The sequence below is a fragment of the Sander lucioperca genome, chromosome 9 (assembly GCF_008315115.2).
Source record: "Sander lucioperca isolate FBNREF2018 chromosome 9, SLUC_FBN_1.2, whole genome shotgun sequence".
NCBI classification, from domain to species: domain Eukaryota; kingdom Metazoa; phylum Chordata; class Actinopteri; order Perciformes; family Percidae; genus Sander; species Sander lucioperca.
Window position 1 is genome coordinate 22,375,189 of NC_050181.1, and position 19,545 is coordinate 22,394,733.

Genomic DNA, 19,545 nt, shown 5'->3' on the forward strand with positions numbered 1-19,545 from the left:
TTTTTTTCAAACAGCAGTTGACACCAATGTTGTTTTTTGCAAATTTCAAACAAATCCAACATGTATTAATCAGTTGCGCCAAGATTTTGCGGCATTTTTTTTAGTTAGTTGCGGCTTAAAATGCCTGATTTTGCGGCAGCTTTTGTAAAAAAAACAAAACAAAAAAAAATGTCTTTTGTATTTTTGTTTCAATGAAATTGCGAGAGACAGTAAAAATTGCTAAAAGTTGCTATTATAAAAAAAATACTTCTTTAAAAATAAACGGATACTTGTTTCAGGGAGAATAAAAGATCTGAGCCAGTGCCTTGCTCAAGGGCACTGACTGGAGAACCTAGTACATGAAACCGGAGCACACGGAGGAAACACACGCAAACATGGGGAGAATATACAAACTCCACACAGAAAGGACCAGAACCAGAAACTTCCTGCTGTGAGGCCACAGTGCTAACCATTGGGCCACCATGCTGCCCAAAACCATTCGTCCCTGGGTGGGCTCGAACCACCATCCTTTCGGTTAACAGCCGAACGCGCTAACCAATTGCGCCACAGAGACTACAACAACAACTCCTACTTTTTTTTTTTTCATTGATTTTTTTTTTACAAATTCCCCTCAAATCCAACATGTATTGTCTTTGAAACCTTGGTCAATAAACAGATTACCAACCACCTCGAATACCACCGTATCCTTTCTGCTACACAATCTGGCTGCCGTGCTGGTCATGGCTGTACCACAGCTACCCTCAAGGTTATAAACGGCATCACCGTCGCCATTGACAAAAAGCATTACTGTGCAGCCGTCTACATTGATCTGTCCAAGGCCTTTGACTCTGTTAACCATTGTATGCTCATCGACAGACTCAACTACCTTGGGTTCTCTCATAACTGCCTCGTGTGGTTTAATAACTATTTTTCTGATAGGCTCCAGCGCGATAAATCTGAGGGCCTGCTGTCTGAACCTATAGAGGTGTCTACGGGGGTACCACAAGGTTCGATTCTCGGGCCGACTCTTTTCTCCCTATACATCAATCATGTGGCTCTTGCTGCTGGGAATTCTCAAATCCACCTATACGCAGACGACACAATCCTGTACACATCCGGCCCCTCTTTGGATACTGTGCTATCAAACCTTCAGGAGAGCTTCAACGCCATTCAGCACTGCTTCCGAAACCTCCAATTACTGCTAATCTCTGGCAAAATCAAGTTCATGCTTTTCAATCGTTCGCTGCCCACCCGATTAGTATTACCACACTCGATGGGTTGGAACTAGAAAACGTGGCGGTGTACAAATACTTAGGTGTCTGGCTAGATAGTTCCCTCTCCTTCCAGCAACACACAACTCACCTTCAATCTAAAGTTAAGTCCAGGATCGGTTTCCTACTCCGCAACATGGCCTCTTTCACTCATGCTGCCAAACTCGCCTTGGTGAAAATGACAATTTTACCAATTCTCGATTTTAGTGATGTAATTCACAGATAATCACACCTCCTCAACAATCACCCTGAACACTGGCATACCCAGGGCTTAATTTGAGCCGGAACACGCCGGAACATGTTCCGGCACCTCCGACGTTGGATCCGGAACCTTTTTTATTGGATCCGGCACCTCGAGTGACACTATGAAAAATGAAAATTACTAAATTACTAAAATAAATTACTGTTTGTGTAGTGTTCAATGTTGTTATCTGTATTGTTAGTCTTTATTCCCCATTGAAGTTCCACAAAAATCTTGTGTTTGCATTATCGATGCGTTTTAGGGGTAAGACAGAGGGGGGAGAGGGACGGAGGGAGGGGAGACACTTCAAGTGACACATGCACTTGTGCTGGTTGAGATTGCTGTTAGCCTTGTTTCACTCAGGGGGAAAATGTCAAAAAGACAACAAAGTTTGCTTAACTTGTTCAAATCATGGACGTATTAAGATAACGGTTCAAATACGCTGGCCAGTCGGAACCCAAACAAGCAAAAATCGTTTCCGCTGATCAAGAATGTGGAGACATTACATTTCGTACCCATGCAGTGCATGTTCTAAAATTAAATTAAACATTGCCCTGATGTACACAGCGTTGTTCAGGTTTTTTTAGTCAGAGAATAGGCAGTGTCATTTTTTTTTGTTCCGTTACCTCCAACCCCCGTTTTGAGTCGCCGGATCCACCCCCACTCTGCGCTCCAGGACCTCCCACTTTACAAATTAAGCACTGGGCGTACCACAGGGATGTGTGCTGAGCCCTCTCCTTTACTATCTCTTCACCTACAACTGCACACCTGTACATCGCTCTAACACCATTGTAAAGTTTGCAGACGACATTACGGTGATTGGTCTCATCAGCAACAACAATGAGACGGCCCCCAACCACAGCCTGTTCAGCCCAAACCGGAGAACACGGAGGAAACCCATGCAAACATGGGGAAAATATACAAACTCCACACAGAAAGGACCAGAACCAGAACCTTCTTGCTGTGAGGACACAGTGGTAACCATTGGGCCACCATGCTGCCCAAAACCACTCGTCCCTGGGTGGGCTCGAACCACCATCCTTTCGGTTAACAGCCGAACGCGCTAACCAATTGCGCCACAGAGACTACACCAACATTGCAGCGTGTTCAATTTTTTTTTTTTTTTTTAAATACAGCAGTTGACAGCAGCATTGTTTTTTTTTTTGTTTTTTTTTTTTACAAATTTCCCTCAAATCCAACACGTATTGTCTTCGAAAGTCTTCGAAACCTTGGTCAATAAACAGATTACCAACCACCTCGAATCCCACTGTATCCTTTCTGCTACACAATCTGGCTGCCGTGCCGGTCATGGACAATTTTACCAATTCTCAATTTTAGTGATGTCATTTACAGAACTGCCTCAAACACTCTCCTGAAAAAACTAGATGTTATCTACCATTGTGCCATACGTTTTGTGACCAGAGCCCCTTATAACACCCACCACTGCAACCTCTATGCATTATTTGGCTGGCCCTCGTTACCCACTCGTCGCCTAACTCACTGGTACCAACTCATTTACAAATCCTTGCTAGGCAAAGCCCCGCTGTACCTACGCTCGCTGGTCACCATAACTTCACCCACCCGCAACCTGCGCTCTAGCAGTTACATCTCCTTGGTCACCCCAAAAGCCCATACCTCCTTTGGCTGCCACTCCTTCCAGTTCTCAGCTGCAAATAATCGACTGATCTTTTTTTTTTATTTTTCTTTAAATTCTTCTTTCTTTCTTCGTTTTTTTGTACAAGTCCAGTCCTGCTACGTGCTTTGTTCTGGGGGGGAGAGACAACTCTAGTCACAATGTGCTTTGTTGTGGGAAAGGGAAGATGGTTTAAAAGTAGTTTGAAGGGGCAAACATTTTTCCAACTCAGCCCATTAATGGTGTGAAATGGTTTTCTTTTCCAGACTGGTGATCCAACAACATACTGTGCCATAAACCACAACATGCCTATACTGCGCCTGTGGTTCAATGTGGAGACTGAGCTGAGGCAAGATTTCCGCCTCACCAGAAAAGCGATGCACAGTTTACAGAGGCTTTTACAAAGGGAGCAGGACCATGGCTGGGGTAATGAGCTTGAGGTACTCATATACACCTATTGGCTGGCACATGGACTCTCTTATCGGGTGGTGGCCCATGTCTTTAATGTGCCAAAGGCTACAGTTCACCGCATCATCCACAGAGTGGCCCAGAACATATGGGAAAATCTGAGGCGAGCAATCGACTTCCCTCAAACAGTGGACCTGCCTGCAGTTGGTCAGGAATTCGTCAACATTTCAGGAACCCCTGCATTCCACAATGTGGTTGGAGCAATCAATGGCAGTAACATACGTATAAAACCACCACAGCATCACAGATTGGACTATTTGAATCATAAAGGCTTTTACTCAGTCAACATGCAGGCAATATGTGACTCGAATAGCAGGTTTCTGGACATTTTTGTGGGGTATCCGGGGTCTGTCCATGACACACGGATAATGAAAAACAGGGTTTTTTATACCACAAGACGGTATCCCCCAACAGGCTACATCCTCCTGGGTGATGGTGGGTATCCCTGTTTGGAAACTCCGATTTGCCTCATCATCCCATTCAAGGAGCCAGTGCATGGACAGCAGCGATTCAATTACTACCAGTCAAGGGGCCGCAGCATAATTGAATTTTCTGTTGACAAAATATTGCGGCATATAAATTTAGAAACTAATCCAAACGCCGCAGCAGGCTAAGACATGTGGGTCTACACTGAAGACGCGTCACGCTGAACCATTGCACTTGATCTTGTCTTTATTGATCCATTTCACAAGCTTAGCAATAAACAGCACTTACTTGAATTGATGCATTTCATAAGCCGTGCAAAGATACCTCAGACAGTGCAATAACAGGAGACAACGATGGTGACGATCAACAGAAAGTTTCTCCACGTGCTCACCCTGCAGCAACCATCCAAACACTCTGCAGCCCCCGCACAGGTGAACACACACGCACTAATACAGACACCACACCCCCGGTGACACCCACAGTAACCAACGGCGTCACTATGCACGTGCACATACACAACAGTGCAAAAAAAAAGAAGAAAGATCATAAAAGACTAATCAAACCCAATTTATGGCTCCTACAGTTGGCATGTTTCTATTTGCTTTTATGTACCTGACCCTGTTCTGGGACTTCTTAGTTCCTGGAAGGACACACAACACACACTAAAATAATGCCTACAACCGTACTACATGCATTCATTATATTGTATTGAGATTGAAGATGCAGATTTTTTTTCTTTAACAGAACATCACATGCCTTGTATTTTTGTTTAAGATTTTCCCACGTCTTTGCTGCCTGTTGCCAGTCACTTTTCCCTCCAAACCCATTTCTTTCACCAGCGTCCTGTATCATAACCAACAACAATGTACATGTACATGAACAGGAATGATTTACAAATGATTACAATACAGTACCAGTTACAAATATACAGTACCAATACAATAATGAATGTATGACTCACTCCCATAGTTGCTTTGCAGCATATTTTGATTTTAGAAACTTTGGTTCCTTTTCAGTCCGAAAGAGGATCAACTGCCGGGTTTCCTCTGGTGTCCCTGTGTGATACAGGATGGTAAATGTACAGTAAAACGTCAAAATAATATTTACGTCTCCCCTTCCCCACAACAAAGCACATAGCTAGCTAGCAGCTAAACGTCTCCCCCCCAAAATAAAACACATCGTTACTAGAGTTGTCCCCCCCCCCCCCCACAGAACAAAGCACGTAGCAGGACTGGACTTGTACAAAGAAAACGACAAAATAACATCTCCCCTTCCCCGCAACAAAGCACATAGCTAGCTAGCTAGTGGCTACAGTTACGTCCCCCCCCCCCCCAAAATAAAACACATCGTGACTAGAGTTGTCTCTCCCCCCCCCCAGAACTAAGCACATAGCAGGACTGGACTAGTACAGAAAAACTGTAGACATGCATGGAGTCCATTCAAATGAAATGCGGGACTGTTGTGCAAATCAGCAATGTAACGTTAGCATAGCAAACTAGCGATTTTTAAAAACGTTTCAATTAAGAACATGGTTGCAACTATATATGTACAGGACTGTGTAGAGCACAAAACAACACCGTCGTAATTTTTAAATCAATTCTTTAAGCCGAGAATACTTACATTTATGGGTCTCTCTGGTCGACCTGGCAGCCATGGATTCTTGTATGAGTGAATGTTTTGTTTGTATGAGTTATGTACTATATATTTTTGCACTTACCATTATCGTAAAGTAAGTTGTTGTTGTTTTTTTATTGTTGTTGTTTTTTGTTTTTTTTCTTTTCTTCTGTTTGACTGCCGCTGTAAGGTCAATGTTAATTTCTGTATCTGGACTCGAGGAATCCCTCGAAAACGAGATGGTTCATCTCAAGGGGTTATTCCTCTTCAATAAATAAATGTCAAATAAATGCTGGCATACTATGAAAATAGCTGGTGGATTTAAGGCACAAAATAATAATTTATTGAATGAATTCTTGTTGATCATGCCACTCTGAGGCTCTGGACCATATTTGGCGAACACTGGACATTACGGAGTGCTATAAATATGAAAAGTATATATCTCATGCAGAGCATATGTGTTTTTTACAAAATTTGGAGGGTACAATCTGGAGTCCACGGCTACAAGTTACGCTGATTGGTCAAAATGGGCGTGGCCTATTGCCATTGAAGGTGCAAAAGTAATCGTCCCTGGGTGGGCTCGAACCACCATCCTTTCGGTTAACAGCCGAACGCGCTAACCAATTGCGCCACAGAGACTACGATAACTTCCCAGTGTGTCCGATTTTTTTTTTTTTTTTTTTTTTTTCAAACAGCAGTTGACACTAGCATTGTTTTTTGCAAATTTCAAACAAATCCAACATGTATTAATCAGTCCTGCCAAGATTTTGCGGCCTTTTTTTGAGTTAGTTGCGGCTTAAAATGCCTGATTTTTAAAAAAAAAAAAAAAAAAAAAAAAGGTTGTCTTTTGTATTTTTGTTTCGACAAAATTGCGAAAGAGTAAAAATTGCAAGAAGTTGCTATTTTACTTACGTGTCTAGCTAGATAGTTCCCTCTCCTTCAGAACTCACCTTCAATCGAAAGTTAAGTCCAGCGACACAGACGACACTACGGTGATTGTTCTCATCAGCAACAACAATGAGACAGCCTACAGGTTGGAGGTCCAGCACCTATCCTCGTGGTGCACTGACAACAACCTGGCTCTCAACACCAAAAGAGACCAAGAGCTCATTGTGAACTTCAGGAAGTCTAAAGCTGGCACAGACAACCCCATCCTCATCAACGGGACTGAGGTGGAGCGTGTCACCAGCTTCAAGTTTCTGGGTGTTCACATCTCTGAGGACCTCTCTTGGACCCTCAACACCTCTACCCTGATCAAGAAGGCTCACCAGTGTCCGTTCTTTCTGAGGAGACTCAAGAAGGTCCACCTGTCTCCTCAGATCCTGGTGAACTTCTACCGCTGCACCATCGAGAGCATCCTCACCAACTGTGTCACAGCTGCTCTGCCCATGACCGCAAAGCACTGCAGAGGGTGGTGAAAACTGCCCAACGTATCACCAGTTCCTCACTCCCCTCCATCGAGACCATCCAGGGCAAGCGATGCTTGCATCAAAGACTGTTCTCACCCCAACCTCACCCCACTCCCGTCTGGGAGGCGTCTCAGGTCTCTCCCCACCCGTACCAGCAGGTTCAGGGGAAGCTTCTTTCCTGCGGCTGTCACCCTACTGAACTCTTGCTCTGCATCTCCGTGACAATTTAACCTACTAAGCACCCCCCCCCCCCCCCTCCCCAGACAATATGCACTACCCTACCAGTACTGTTCTATTTATTTATTTACAGATGTGCATACTATAATTACACCTATACATATCCATATTCTACTGCTCTTCATACTATTCATCCTGCACATACATTTATTCTTACTACTCTTATAATGTTACCACACTGCACATAGCTGTACATACTGTACATATCTGTCTATATGGTTCATTCAGTATATCCATATTTATTCTGTTTTTCTTATTATATATTCTGTTAATACACTGCATATATCTATATCTATATTATTCTTACTGCTAGTATAATGTTACTGCTACTACATTGCACATATCTGTACATGTTGTTCATACATTGTTCTTATTACATAGCCATATTTATTCTGCTCTTATAACACTGCAATATATTTCTTGTCCTGCCTATGCACCACCTGTCTATACTTGTATATCGCATTGCACTTTTCTTATTTTTTGCACTTCTGGTTGGACGCAAACTGCATTTCGCTGTCTTTGTACTTGTACACTGCACAATGACAATAAAGTTGAATCTAATCTAAGCATTGGGCCACCATGCTGAACAAGCTGAACAGTCCGACCAGTGTAATTAGTTATGTTATTAATTTGTTTACAATATTTTCAGGCTTCAACCAGTGAAAGACAGGGTCAGGGAGAGAAAGAGATAGATTCGTTAGGCATTGAAGTAGGAGAGGAGGACCACATCACTCAGTTTTTGGTACTTGATTGTTACGAAAATAAGTATCTTCCCCTACCCCCCCACGACACCCCACCCCCGCCACAACCCCTCCCACCCCCGCCACAAACTACTTTCTAATCTGTGGGAAACACTGTATCTCATGAAGGGCTAATGTGATTTTTACAAAATTTGGAGGGTACAATCTAGAGTCCACGGCTACAAGTTACACTAATTGGTCAAAATGGGCGTGGCCTATTGCCATTGAAGGTGCAAAAGCACTCGTCCCTGGGTGGGCTCGAACCACCATCCTTTCGGTTAACAGCCGAACGCGCTAACCAATTGCGCCACAGAGACTATGATAACTTGTCAGTGTGTCTGATTTTTTTTTTTTTTTTTTTTTTTTAAACAGCAGTTGACACGCATTGTTTTTTGCAAATTTCAAACAAATCCAACATGTATTAATCAGTCGCGCCAAGATTTTGCGGCATTTTTTTGAGTTTGTTGCGGCTTAAAATGCCTGATTCTGCGGCAGCTTTTGTAAAAAAAAAAACAAAAAAAAACAACAAAAAAAACGATGTCTTTTGTATTTTTGTTTCGATGAAATTGCGAGAGACAGTAAAAATTGCGAAAAGTTGCTATTTTAAAAAAAATACTTCTTAAAAATAAACAGATACTTGTTTCAGGGAGAATAAAAGATCTGAGCCAGTGCCTTGCTCAAGGGCACTGACTGAAGAACCTAGTACATGAAACCAGAGCACACGGAGGAAACACACGCAAACATGGGGAGAATATACAAACTCCACACAGAAAGGACCAGAACCAGAACCTTCCTGCTGTGAGGCCACAGTGCTAACCATTGGTCCACCATGCGGCCCAAAACTACTCGTCCCTGGGTGGGCTCGAACCACCATCCTTTCGGTTAACAGCCGAACGCGCTAACCAATTGCGCCACAGAGACTACGACAACCTCTTCTCTGGACATGCTCAACCCCCCAACCACTCTATTTGCTAAGCTTGATGCCCTCAACCTTACACAAATTATAAATTAACCTACGAGATACAACCTCAAAGCCGGAAAGGGGGGCACACTCATAGATATTGTCCTGACCAATCTGCCTTCCAAATACAAAAAGCTGTCTTTCATCAGGATCTCAGTGATCACTGCCCGATTGCATGGATCCGTAATGGGTCAGCGGTCAAACGTCCACAACTTATCTCAGTCAGACGCTGTTTAAAACACTTCTGGGAACAAGCCTTTCTGACTGACCTGAACCTTGTAGCTTGGGAGAACATTAACCTCATCCCGACAGTGGAGGATGCAGGTTTATCGATAGAAAATACTATGAATTGGGAAACAAGGCTAGCAGGTTATTATCATTTCAACTACAGAAAGCACAAGCTAGTCGAACAATTCCTAAAATTAAACAACCTCATTCCAACGATGTCGAAACTAGTCCAAAAGCAGTAGCAAATACCTTTGCCAAATATTATGAACAATGATATAAGGGTCAACATCAGGAATTGAAAGAAGAAAAAATACATGATTTCTTTAAAAATCTTAAACTAGACAAGCTGGCGGCGGATGAAGCCTCTGCGTTAGTAGAGCCAATTAGAGAAAAGGAGGTGAAAGAAACAATTATTAAATTAAAAAAATAACAAAACGCCAGGAATAGACGGGTTTGCAGGAGAATATTATAAAGTGTTTGTTGATGACCCCACTCCGGTATTATGTAAGTTATATAATTATGTGTTAAATTCAGGGAACCCTCCAGAGTCATGGTCTGAGGCTATCATCACAGTCCTGCATAAGGAAGGAAAAGATCCATTGCAGTGTTCTAGTTATCGTCCTATTAGCCTCCTGTGTGTGGATTATAAAATATTAACATCTATTTTAGCAACTAGAGTACAAAAATACATAAGGAAATTAGTAAAACCAGATCAGACGGGGTTCATTTCAGGTCGCCAAGGGACAAATAATATAAGGAGAGCATTAAACCTGCAGTCACTCATGGCAAAGGGTACCCAAACGTCAATGCTTCTCAGCTTAGATGCTGAGAAAGCATTTGATCGGGTAGATTGGCAATTTTTAGAACAAACATTAACTGAGATGGGCTTCAGTGAAAAATTTACCTTTTGGTTTCGGCTGTTGTACAAGAATCCCAAATAAAAAATTAGAGTTAACGGTCATTGCTCTGACTGTTTTGATATAGAGAGAGGCGTAAGACAGGGTGATTCTCTCTCACCCATTCTCTTTGCTCTCAGTATCGAGCCTCTAGCGGAGGCAATACGACAGGATGTCCAGATTGAGGGGGTTGGGGATGGTGGGGGGAGAGTTCATAAAATTTCCCTTTTCGCTGACGATATCCTGCTCTTTATAAAACATCCCCTTACTTTAATACCTCGACTAATGCAATGCTTAAATGATTATGGAGACATTTCTGGATACAAAATTAATCAAAATAAATCAGAGGCAATGATGGTATCAGGAATATGGCCTAAACAACTGAACGAGATGGTGTCATTTCAATGGTCTAAACAAGGATTTAGGTACTTGGGGATTATCATCACACCCGAAACTACAAGACTTTTTGAGGCAAACTATAATAAGCTAATTAATCAAATAAGGAGTGATCTAGTTTGTTGGGAAGTTCTTCCTTTGTCTCTGTTTGGCAGAGTCAAGACCGTAAGGATGAACCTGCTCCCACGTTTCCTATTTTTATTCCAGTCGTTGCCCATAAGAGTTCCAATTTCCACTTTTAATATGTTAAACAAATTAATCTCTCAATGTATATGGCAACACAAAAGACCCAGAATTAAACTTAAAACACTTCATCTGGCTAAAAATAAAGGAGGTTTGGCTTTGCCAAATATAAAATTTTATTATTGGGCAGCTCAACTGGCAGCAATTGTGACTTGGATCAGTGGAGATGAAGAAGCAAAGTGGACTCAAATAGAACAAGGGGAAGTTAAGGGTGCACAATTGTCTGTCCTACCCTTTATGGATAAAACATACAATAAAGGTATGGGTAGAAGTAAAGAAAATGCTTAAGGATGTTGGAACAATTTCTCGAGCTATGCCCATAGTGGGTAATGTAGATTTTCCTCCTTCAATGTGTGACCATGGTTTTAGGAGATGGGCTAACTTCAGGAACAATTCGATCTTCCCTCAAGTGATTTTTATAGATATTTGCAAATTAGGCATTACATTACAAACCATAAGGAAAAAGAAAGAATTGGCAAAATCCCAAATGGCATAGAACAATATTTTATCACAATTTCAGAAAAACGCCTCCCTATTGGTAAACATGTTTCTCATCTTTATAAAAGATTGTTAACACTAGAACGGCCATGACGGTCATTTTGACCGTTTTGAAATTTATATGTGTAATAACTTTGCTGAATAAAAAAATACAATCCTGCTGCTGCCTGACTTTTCCTAAAATAGTCTGTATTTTAATTTAAAATTGTTTTATATACATTACACAAAAGGCAAAGAAAATACAGTCACTTTTACCTATTTCGGCCATACACGGTCATATTGACCGCTCGGATTTTCGCGGTATTGTTTTTAATTTTTCGCGCGGTTGAAGATGCATTTTGGTTGCTTAGTAACTACCATAATCTCTGTCAGAGCAACGTAACTAGCGGTCTCGAGTAACAAGTGTGGGCATCACCGATGGGCCGAAGGCAAAGCCAGAGATGGTAACGTAGGATACTACGGCGTGGAGGCACTCTGTTCTGAATCAGAAGGCAAACACCGGGCACTCGCTCTGTGAAAGGCGCGGTACACGTAGATGGCCGGTGGCTGTTTACATGTTCATATAACTTTATACATCCTCGAACTGGCTGGAATCATTGCACACATCCTCTCCAAGGAGTGCACCAGCAGTAAAATTGTCCGGAAGAAGTTTATGCAGCAACTGGCAGAGGAGCTGAGAGCGGAGTTTATGGAGGAAAAAAGGGCCGCGGCGCACGGTCTGAGCAGCACTGCGCACCGCAGCAGACGCCAAAACAGAGGCAGTGCCAGGTTAGGTTATAGCTAAATGTTCAAATAAGATACTTATAATTGTTATTTGGCTGTTATTAGTTAAGTTGAATGAATTTCCACACCGTATTTTTCGGGATATGAATGTATGAAATAATTACGGTTTACTATGATATGATATGAATAATTGAAACACGTATTACTACTCAAATGTATAATTAAACTCGTAAAAATGTACATTTCGGTGTTATTACGTTTTTCTAAAGATATCCTAACACAATACATAATACAATATGCAATTAGGTATTTATCATGAGAGATTATAGAGTTTGGAATCTGGCGGTCAAAATGACCGCTCACGGCAGTGCTAGTAGTTATGGAATTCCGGCACTTCTAGTGTTAACAGACACGGTTGGAAACACTTACAATATTAGGGAAAAGTGGGAAATAGAAGCTAATACAGTAATAGAGGATGTGTTATGGGATAAACTCTGTTATAAGGGAATTAATAGTCAACAGTGGAAGGAATTTGACTGGAAAATTAAAATATGTTATTTTCATACTCCTCTGGTTATTTCAAATTTTGTAAAAGACCCCTCTGCAGCTTTATGCTGGAGACAATGTGGTAAAACAGGTGACCATACACATATATTTTGGGACTGTCCAGTAATCCTTGCGTATTGGAAAAATATTAAATTAGAGATGGAGAAAATTGTAAAAAGAGAAGTTCCCTCAAATGTACGGTTTTTCTTACTGGGTGTTATATCAGTTGATGTTTTTAATGCTGACCAAAGATATATTTTACGTGTATTACTACTAATTGCCAAAAAAAACATTACTGCTAATTGGAAGTCTGTGAAATCACCAACTGTAACTGAATGAAACAGAGACTAAAACAGATTTATATGATGGAAAAGATGACTGCATCATTACAATTGAAATCTGACCTTTTTAATCAGAGATGGCACATGGTTAAAGAATATTTAAATCTATAAATTAAAAAAAAAAAGTGTGTGTTTTTATTATATACATTATATATTTTATATCATTATATGGCTGTATATTATTGTATCTTGTTTGTTGAGATGTGAACATTCATATTAGGTGCAGCAATATATATATATATATATATATATACACACACAGAATATTTTTATTTACTATTATTATTTGTTTCTGTATTATTCTTGTTATTTTATCACTTGTCTCAGATAATGTTCCTTTTGTTTTGTTCTGTGAAAAATATAAATAAAAAGTTATAAAAAAAAAATAAAATAAAAAATGAACAGAAAATCCCAAAAAAGTCAAAGGTACAAGACTGTGTACATATCGTCATCTCAGAGCGAAGGAACTACTCATCCCATAAACCACCGCGCACCACTGAATAAAGGAAGCTACGTTAGTTTAGCTAACAGCTAATTTGGCTAACCGCTAGCTGAGACAGACTTTAAAAGACCCTCAAAATAAAACCTGAGAATAACCGTTAACATATATAACGGCTGTTACGTCAGCTGTAGACGGCTTTACCCAGTGTTTAGTTTGAGTTAACGTTATTTTAGACTGAATCAAGCTGCCAGCTAGCGGTTAGCCGAATTAGCTGTTAGCTAAACTAACGTTAGCTTCCCGGCAGAGGCTAACGTCAGAAGCGTGGAACAGATCATGATTCGTGCAGTGTCGTAAATCCTCGTGACGAATCGTGCAGGCAGCACAGATCGGGTACTGACTCCCCCCCCTCCTCACCAGCATGAATTCTACCAATCAGAGGCATCACTGTGGGATTGTTCAGGATTGTGGGTAATGAAGTACTTATCCAAGACATTGCAAATAAAAGACATTTATCTCAAAATAAGGGTAGTGCCCCATGATTTGTGGCGTCTATATGAGCATATACAATCGCTGAGTCATGTCGGCATGCTGATTTTAAGTTTACCATCGACGGTTACCATTTTATGGCTTATACTCCAATTTGTCAGTGGAGAAATTGCATTGTATTTTTACTTCCGGAACCCGCTGTGGGCGGGACTGTTGAGCTCTATTCAAAGACCGACTGTCATGGCAGCTTGTTCAGAATACGATCTTATATTTTACTAAAATAGCTCACCGAAACGTGTTTCTGAAAACGACTTTTCATTGAGTTTGACCTGCCGATACCGATTTCATTTTTTTCAAACCACTTTACAGCACAAATATTTATTTTCTATCTTTTCTTTAATAGAAAATTTTACATTTTGCATAGAACATAGAACATTTTTTGAATAGATAATCGATCGCTATAAAATAGAACTATATAAATTACTCCTGGTGTGGGAAATTCACACACATCTAAAGTGCAATGTTATGGAAGAACCATTTCTTTCTTTTCACCTCTAATATCCAACTAAAAAAATGTGATATATTTATCAAATTCAGTGTGCCCAACGCTATTTTTCAATAAACTGTAGCTGTCATATTTCACGGAACCTGCGTGAGTGCGGTTTTCATGTTCCAGTTGTTCAGCCTCAGAGGGGAGAGAGAGAGAGAGAGCGGCTGACTGTTCGCCTGAGATCAGTAGAGCAGACGGCTCTGCAGAGCCGTGTATAATTACGACTTTATGACATTTCATAAACAGCTGATTGAGCGGCAGTGTGCCGCTGCTACATGCACATAGCGGAAACCCGGCATGTGCACGTGTGGTGATGATGTTGCGCGATGTTAATCATGCGCCGCCCGAGTGAATTTGAATGGCATAAAATCGGCATATGTCAGACTGACAGGCAGGTCGCCGGTCATGGCCAATGACGTGAAAATCGGCCAATTCCGGTTACTCGGTGCATCTCTAATTTTAAGGGTGAAATGCAGTTGCTGAATCTGTCTTCATTTCAGATCGACAAAGGTCAGTTTAAAAGATTTTCGTCAGATTTTGAGAGACTGTAGTCACGCTCATCCCGCGTCTCATTTCTGGGTTAGCTCTCTACCAATCAGATTGGTCATTTGAGTCCGACTGCCAGCAGTGCCCGCCTTCTGATTCAACATGTCAAATCGGCCAAAATGACACCGACGGGCCCTCTGACGGACGACGGCACGGAACACACCGAACAGACTCTAGTGACTGACCTCGCCAGACTGTCCAACGGCCGATTATCGGGTTAGTGTGTCACGACCTTTACGCTGATTGGTCAAAATGGGCGTGGCCTATTGCCATTGAAGGTGCAAAACCACTCGTCCCTGGGTGGGCTCGAACCACCATCCTTTCGGTTAACAGCCGAACGCGCTAACCAATTGCGCCACAGAGACTACAATAACTGGTCAGTGTTCAAAGTTTTTTTTTTTTTTTTTTTTTTTTCAAACAGCAGTTGCCACCAGCAGTTCTTTGCAAATTTCTTTCAAATCCAACATGTATTAATCAGTCCCGCCAAGATTTTGCGGTCTTTTTTTTTTTGAGTTAGTTGCGGCTTAAAATGCCTGATTCTGCAGCAGCTTTTGTAAAAAAAAACCAAAAAAAAAAAAGATGTCTTTTGTATTTTTATTTCGATGAAAATGCAAGAGACAGTAAAAATTGCAAAACGTTGCTATTTTTGAGGCTTAAAATGCAGCAATTTCGAACTCCTTGTTGGGTTTTCGCCCGATCTCTAAGGAAATTTGTGTTTGGTAGATTATTTCTCTGTGGTAACAATGCTTTTTGGCAATACATCATATACCGTTGGAAAGCTTGTTTAGTTCCCTTTCAAATGCTGCCCCATTTGTAAGAACATGCATTTGTGGGATGAGCAGCAGTGCTGAGTATGTAATATAAGAAAAGTGCAATAAATGTAAACATCTTACACACACACACACACACACACACACACACACACACACACACACACACACACACACACACACACAACTTCTCGGTAATCCCTTTAGCTTTCACGTTGTCTGCCTGGAGTTTAACTTGTTTTTGGAATGACTCCAGAAGTGATTCGTTCATTTTGTCTTTCTGCCCCCCTGGCTAAAAAATCCTCGTGCTCTTTCATGTGGTGCTTTTTTTAAATGTTTGATTGCGTTCGTAGTGTTGTACGACGCGAGGGAGCTTCCGCCTCTCTGAATTACGGCTTTGCAAACATTGCATTTTGCTGTCTTGCTCTGCGGTGTTTCCAGTGTAAAGTATTTCCACACAGCGGACATGTTGGCTAGCCACAATGCTGCTCAATGCTATCCTGCTAGCTGGCTGCAAACTGCGGAATGGGTTCCGGTTATGACACGCAACTGAGCGGACGTGTGGGGCTAGGCTCTGGCGGAATTAATATATTTCTGCTTTTAATATCTAAATTGAGCTATTTCTGACCCAAAATATTTGACAGGCCTAAGATACATTACACACGATGTCGAAAGGCCGAGGAAAAGGCCGACCTAAAGACGATAAAAAGACGGACTTTGAAACTCTTCACGGAGGTGACGTGGAAGATCAGGTAATGGGCGAGATGCCATTTCAAGAGGAGGCTAGCCGCAATGAAAGCCAGATCTTGTCAGCCATACAATCCCTGAGGAATGACTTCTCGACACAGCTACATGAAGTAGTTTCATCCAACCGAGAGATTAAAGAAGCCATAGGAACTTTTTCTGAAAGACTCTTAGAAGCAGAAACCCGCATTAGCACAGCGGAGGACCAGCTAGCTTCGCTAACGACCCGGGCCGACTCCACACAGAAAATTGTCCAGAAACTTACCTCACAGATTGAAGAGTTAGAAAACCGACAACGCCGTTCAAACCTGAGACTGGTTGGATTACCTGAAGGGTCGGAGAATGGAGATGCGTGTGCATTCTTAATGACATGGCTACCCAAGGCCCTCGACATGGAAGCAGCAGGACAACCGTTAACCATCGAGCAAGCCTACAGGCTGGGGAAAATGCCACAGCCGACACAAGCTCAACGGGGGTCGGATGGAGCACGGCCACGGGTTCTCATCGTGAAATTCCTGACATATCGAGACAGAGATCGAGTTATGAAGGCAGCGCGTCAGAAAGGTGAAATCATAGTGGAGCGGAGCCGGGTTATGTTCTTCCCGGATCTCTCCACTGAAGTCCAAAGACAGAGAAAACTCTTTGATGGAGTGAAGCAAAGCCTGCGCTTAATGTGTAAGGAGTATGGATTTATGTTCCCGGCTAAATTGCAAATTCTACACAACAAAACTTGGCACTACTTCACCTCTGCAGCCCAAGCTGAAGACTTCATCCGACAGCTTGAGAAGGCGAACATCAATCATAACGCTCCTCAAGGGTCATCAGCTGAAGAGCGAAAAGTAGGCCTATCAGAGAACTTTGAATAAGTGGCAAAATAGTTATACCTATGCTGCTCTCTCAGAGACTGTTATGATAAGCTGTAAAAGAGGGAGAGTTTAATATTATGGATGGCTTACTTTATCTGGGTTACTGTCCACTCGTGTAGGCTACTGTAACTAACTAAAGATTCTAAACATACGGGGTCACAAACCAACATTATAATTTGAATTTGAATTTTTCACCAGCATTTACATGCATTCGTCGGAACATGTCCAACCTAATGTCCTTTTATTTTATTTTCATTTTGCTGGTTGCTATTCTGTTCCTCTAGAGGACCAGGCTTCAGTCTAATCGGGATCCAGTCAAGGGGAGGGAGGGGAGATGTGCGTGTTTATCCGCACAGGGTCTAGGTTAGGCCTATTTTGCTATTGCCTCATTTGGGAGAGGCCCCTGTTAATTCTTGTTCTGTTTGTTTGTTCTGAAGGCACACTGTTCTTTTTCTTACAAGGCATGGTTAAAAAAGGTGGTTGCATACAAGCTTAGTTTACTGACTTCACCATGAGCGGTGACACTACAATAAATATTATTTCATGGAACGTTAGGGGTCTTAGGAAGATAGTGAAATTAAAACAAGTAATATCTAGATTGAAGCAACTAAACACGCAGATAGCTTTTATTCAAGAGACCCATTTGCTTTCCACCGAATATGTTCCTTTAAAAAGGAGGTGGTCAGGTCAGGTCATATCTGCCTCATTCTCCTCTCAAGCAAGAGGGGTAGCAATACTTATACACTCATCTGTCCCACTACGGGTTTACAATACCATACAAGACACTTCAGGGAGATTTGTTATCGTCCAAGGCTCTTTACTAAATCAAGATATTAATTTGGTATGTTTATACGGTCCTAACAATGATGATACGCAGTTTTACAATAACCTGTTTCTAACTTTCTCAACACTACGTGGTCATATTTGTGTGGCGGGAGACTTTAATTGTACTCTCAACCCAACACTGGATAAGTCAACAGGTGTGGACACCTCACATATGCAGAGTAGAAAGATAATACAGCACTTTATGAGCGAGTTAAATCTCTGTGATATTTGGAGACATAGAAACCCCTCCAGACGGGAATATTCATGTCACTCTGCTGTCCATAATTCTTACTCCCGCATAGACTACTTCCTAAGCCTATGATACCCAATGTGAATGACACAATGTATAAAAGTATTGTCATTTCAGATCATGCATTACTACTTGTCAATTACACTGTTAAGACAGCTACTAAGGGTCCAACCATGTGGCGATTAAGCCCACGATGGCTACATGATAATGAGTTCTTCAAATTTGTTGGGACCCATATTGATACCTATTTTGAAGTGAATACTACTCAAACATCAGCGTCTACGAGGTGGGAGGCTTTTAAGGCTTATATACGAGGGCAAATGATCAGTTATACAAGCAGCATCTCTAATAAACATCGTCTAAAACTGATAGAGTTAGAAAAAAATATCAAAGACCTTGAGATGGAAATTAGCCTTAATGACACAAAAGAGACTAGACAAAAACTGGTAATTCTAAGGGCACAATATAATGAATTATCCACAGATAAAGCATTATATAGCATAATGAAACTGAAACAGACATTTTACGACCAAGGAGAGAAGGCAGGGAAACTTTTGGCCTGGTGTTTAAAATCAGTGCAGAATGAAAGATCAATCTTAGAAATTGAGTCAAAGGAAGGGATAACAATTACTAATCCACAAGAAATTAATAGTTCTTTCCAGTCATTCTATTCTAAATTGTATACGTCTGAAAATCCAGCCACATCTTACGCACTCCACAACTTCCTAGGTCAGATAGAAATGCCGGTCCTATCCAAGAACGCCAAAAAGGAGCTCAACTCCCCAATTGTAGCGTCTGAACTGTCAGAGGCCATAAACAGTATGAAGGGAGGGAAAGCACCAGGCCCTGACGGTATTCCTATCGAAATATATAAAAAATTTAAGGACATGCTGTTAGTCCCCTTGCTGAACATGTATGAAGAATCATTTGTAAAGGGTGAACTGCCATCATCATTACAGAACGCACTTATAACCTTAATATTAAAACCAGGAAAGCCCTCCACAAAGTGTGACTCCTATCGTCCCATTTCTTTAATCAACAATGATGCAAAAATAATAGCAAAAGTTCTTGCTAGAAGGTTAGAAAAACACTTGCCAACTATTGTTGCTCTGGATCAAAACGGTTTTATTAAAGAAAGGCAGGGCTCTCACAATATCCGTAGGCTGATGAATATTATATATGCCAAGAAAGAAACACCTGATACGGCTGTGATAGG

The 19,545-nt window shown here is 41.4% G+C and overlaps 2 protein-coding genes and 6 non-coding genes across 9 annotated transcripts in view; all 8 read right to left on the reverse strand.

Annotated features, from left to right (window-relative positions):
* The window catches only part of LOC116057744 (kinesin-associated protein 3-like), a 60,130-nt gene that overhangs the window by 31,167 nt on the left and 9,418 nt on the right, over positions 1 to 19,545 (reverse strand). The gene's annotated exons all lie outside the window — the stretch shown is intronic.
* The window catches only part of pdca (phosducin a), a 44,823-nt gene that overhangs the window by 15,911 nt on the left and 9,367 nt on the right, over positions 1 to 19,545 (reverse strand). The window lies entirely within an intron of this gene.
* On the reverse strand, positions 480 to 553 carry trnan-guu. The gene has a single exon. It is a non-coding gene; the product is annotated as a tRNA-Asn (tRNA).
* trnan-guu lies at positions 2,504 to 2,577 on the reverse strand. The gene has a single exon. It is a non-coding gene; the product is annotated as a tRNA-Asn (tRNA).
* Positions 6,198 to 6,271, reverse strand: trnan-guu. The gene has a single exon. It is a non-coding gene; the product is annotated as a tRNA-Asn (tRNA).
* On the reverse strand, positions 8,262 to 8,335 carry trnan-guu. The gene has a single exon. It is a non-coding gene; the product is annotated as a tRNA-Asn (tRNA).
* trnan-guu lies at positions 8,866 to 8,939 on the reverse strand. Its single transcript has one exon. It is a non-coding gene; the product is annotated as a tRNA-Asn (tRNA).
* trnan-guu lies at positions 15,166 to 15,239 on the reverse strand. Its single transcript has one exon. It is a non-coding gene; the product is annotated as a tRNA-Asn (tRNA).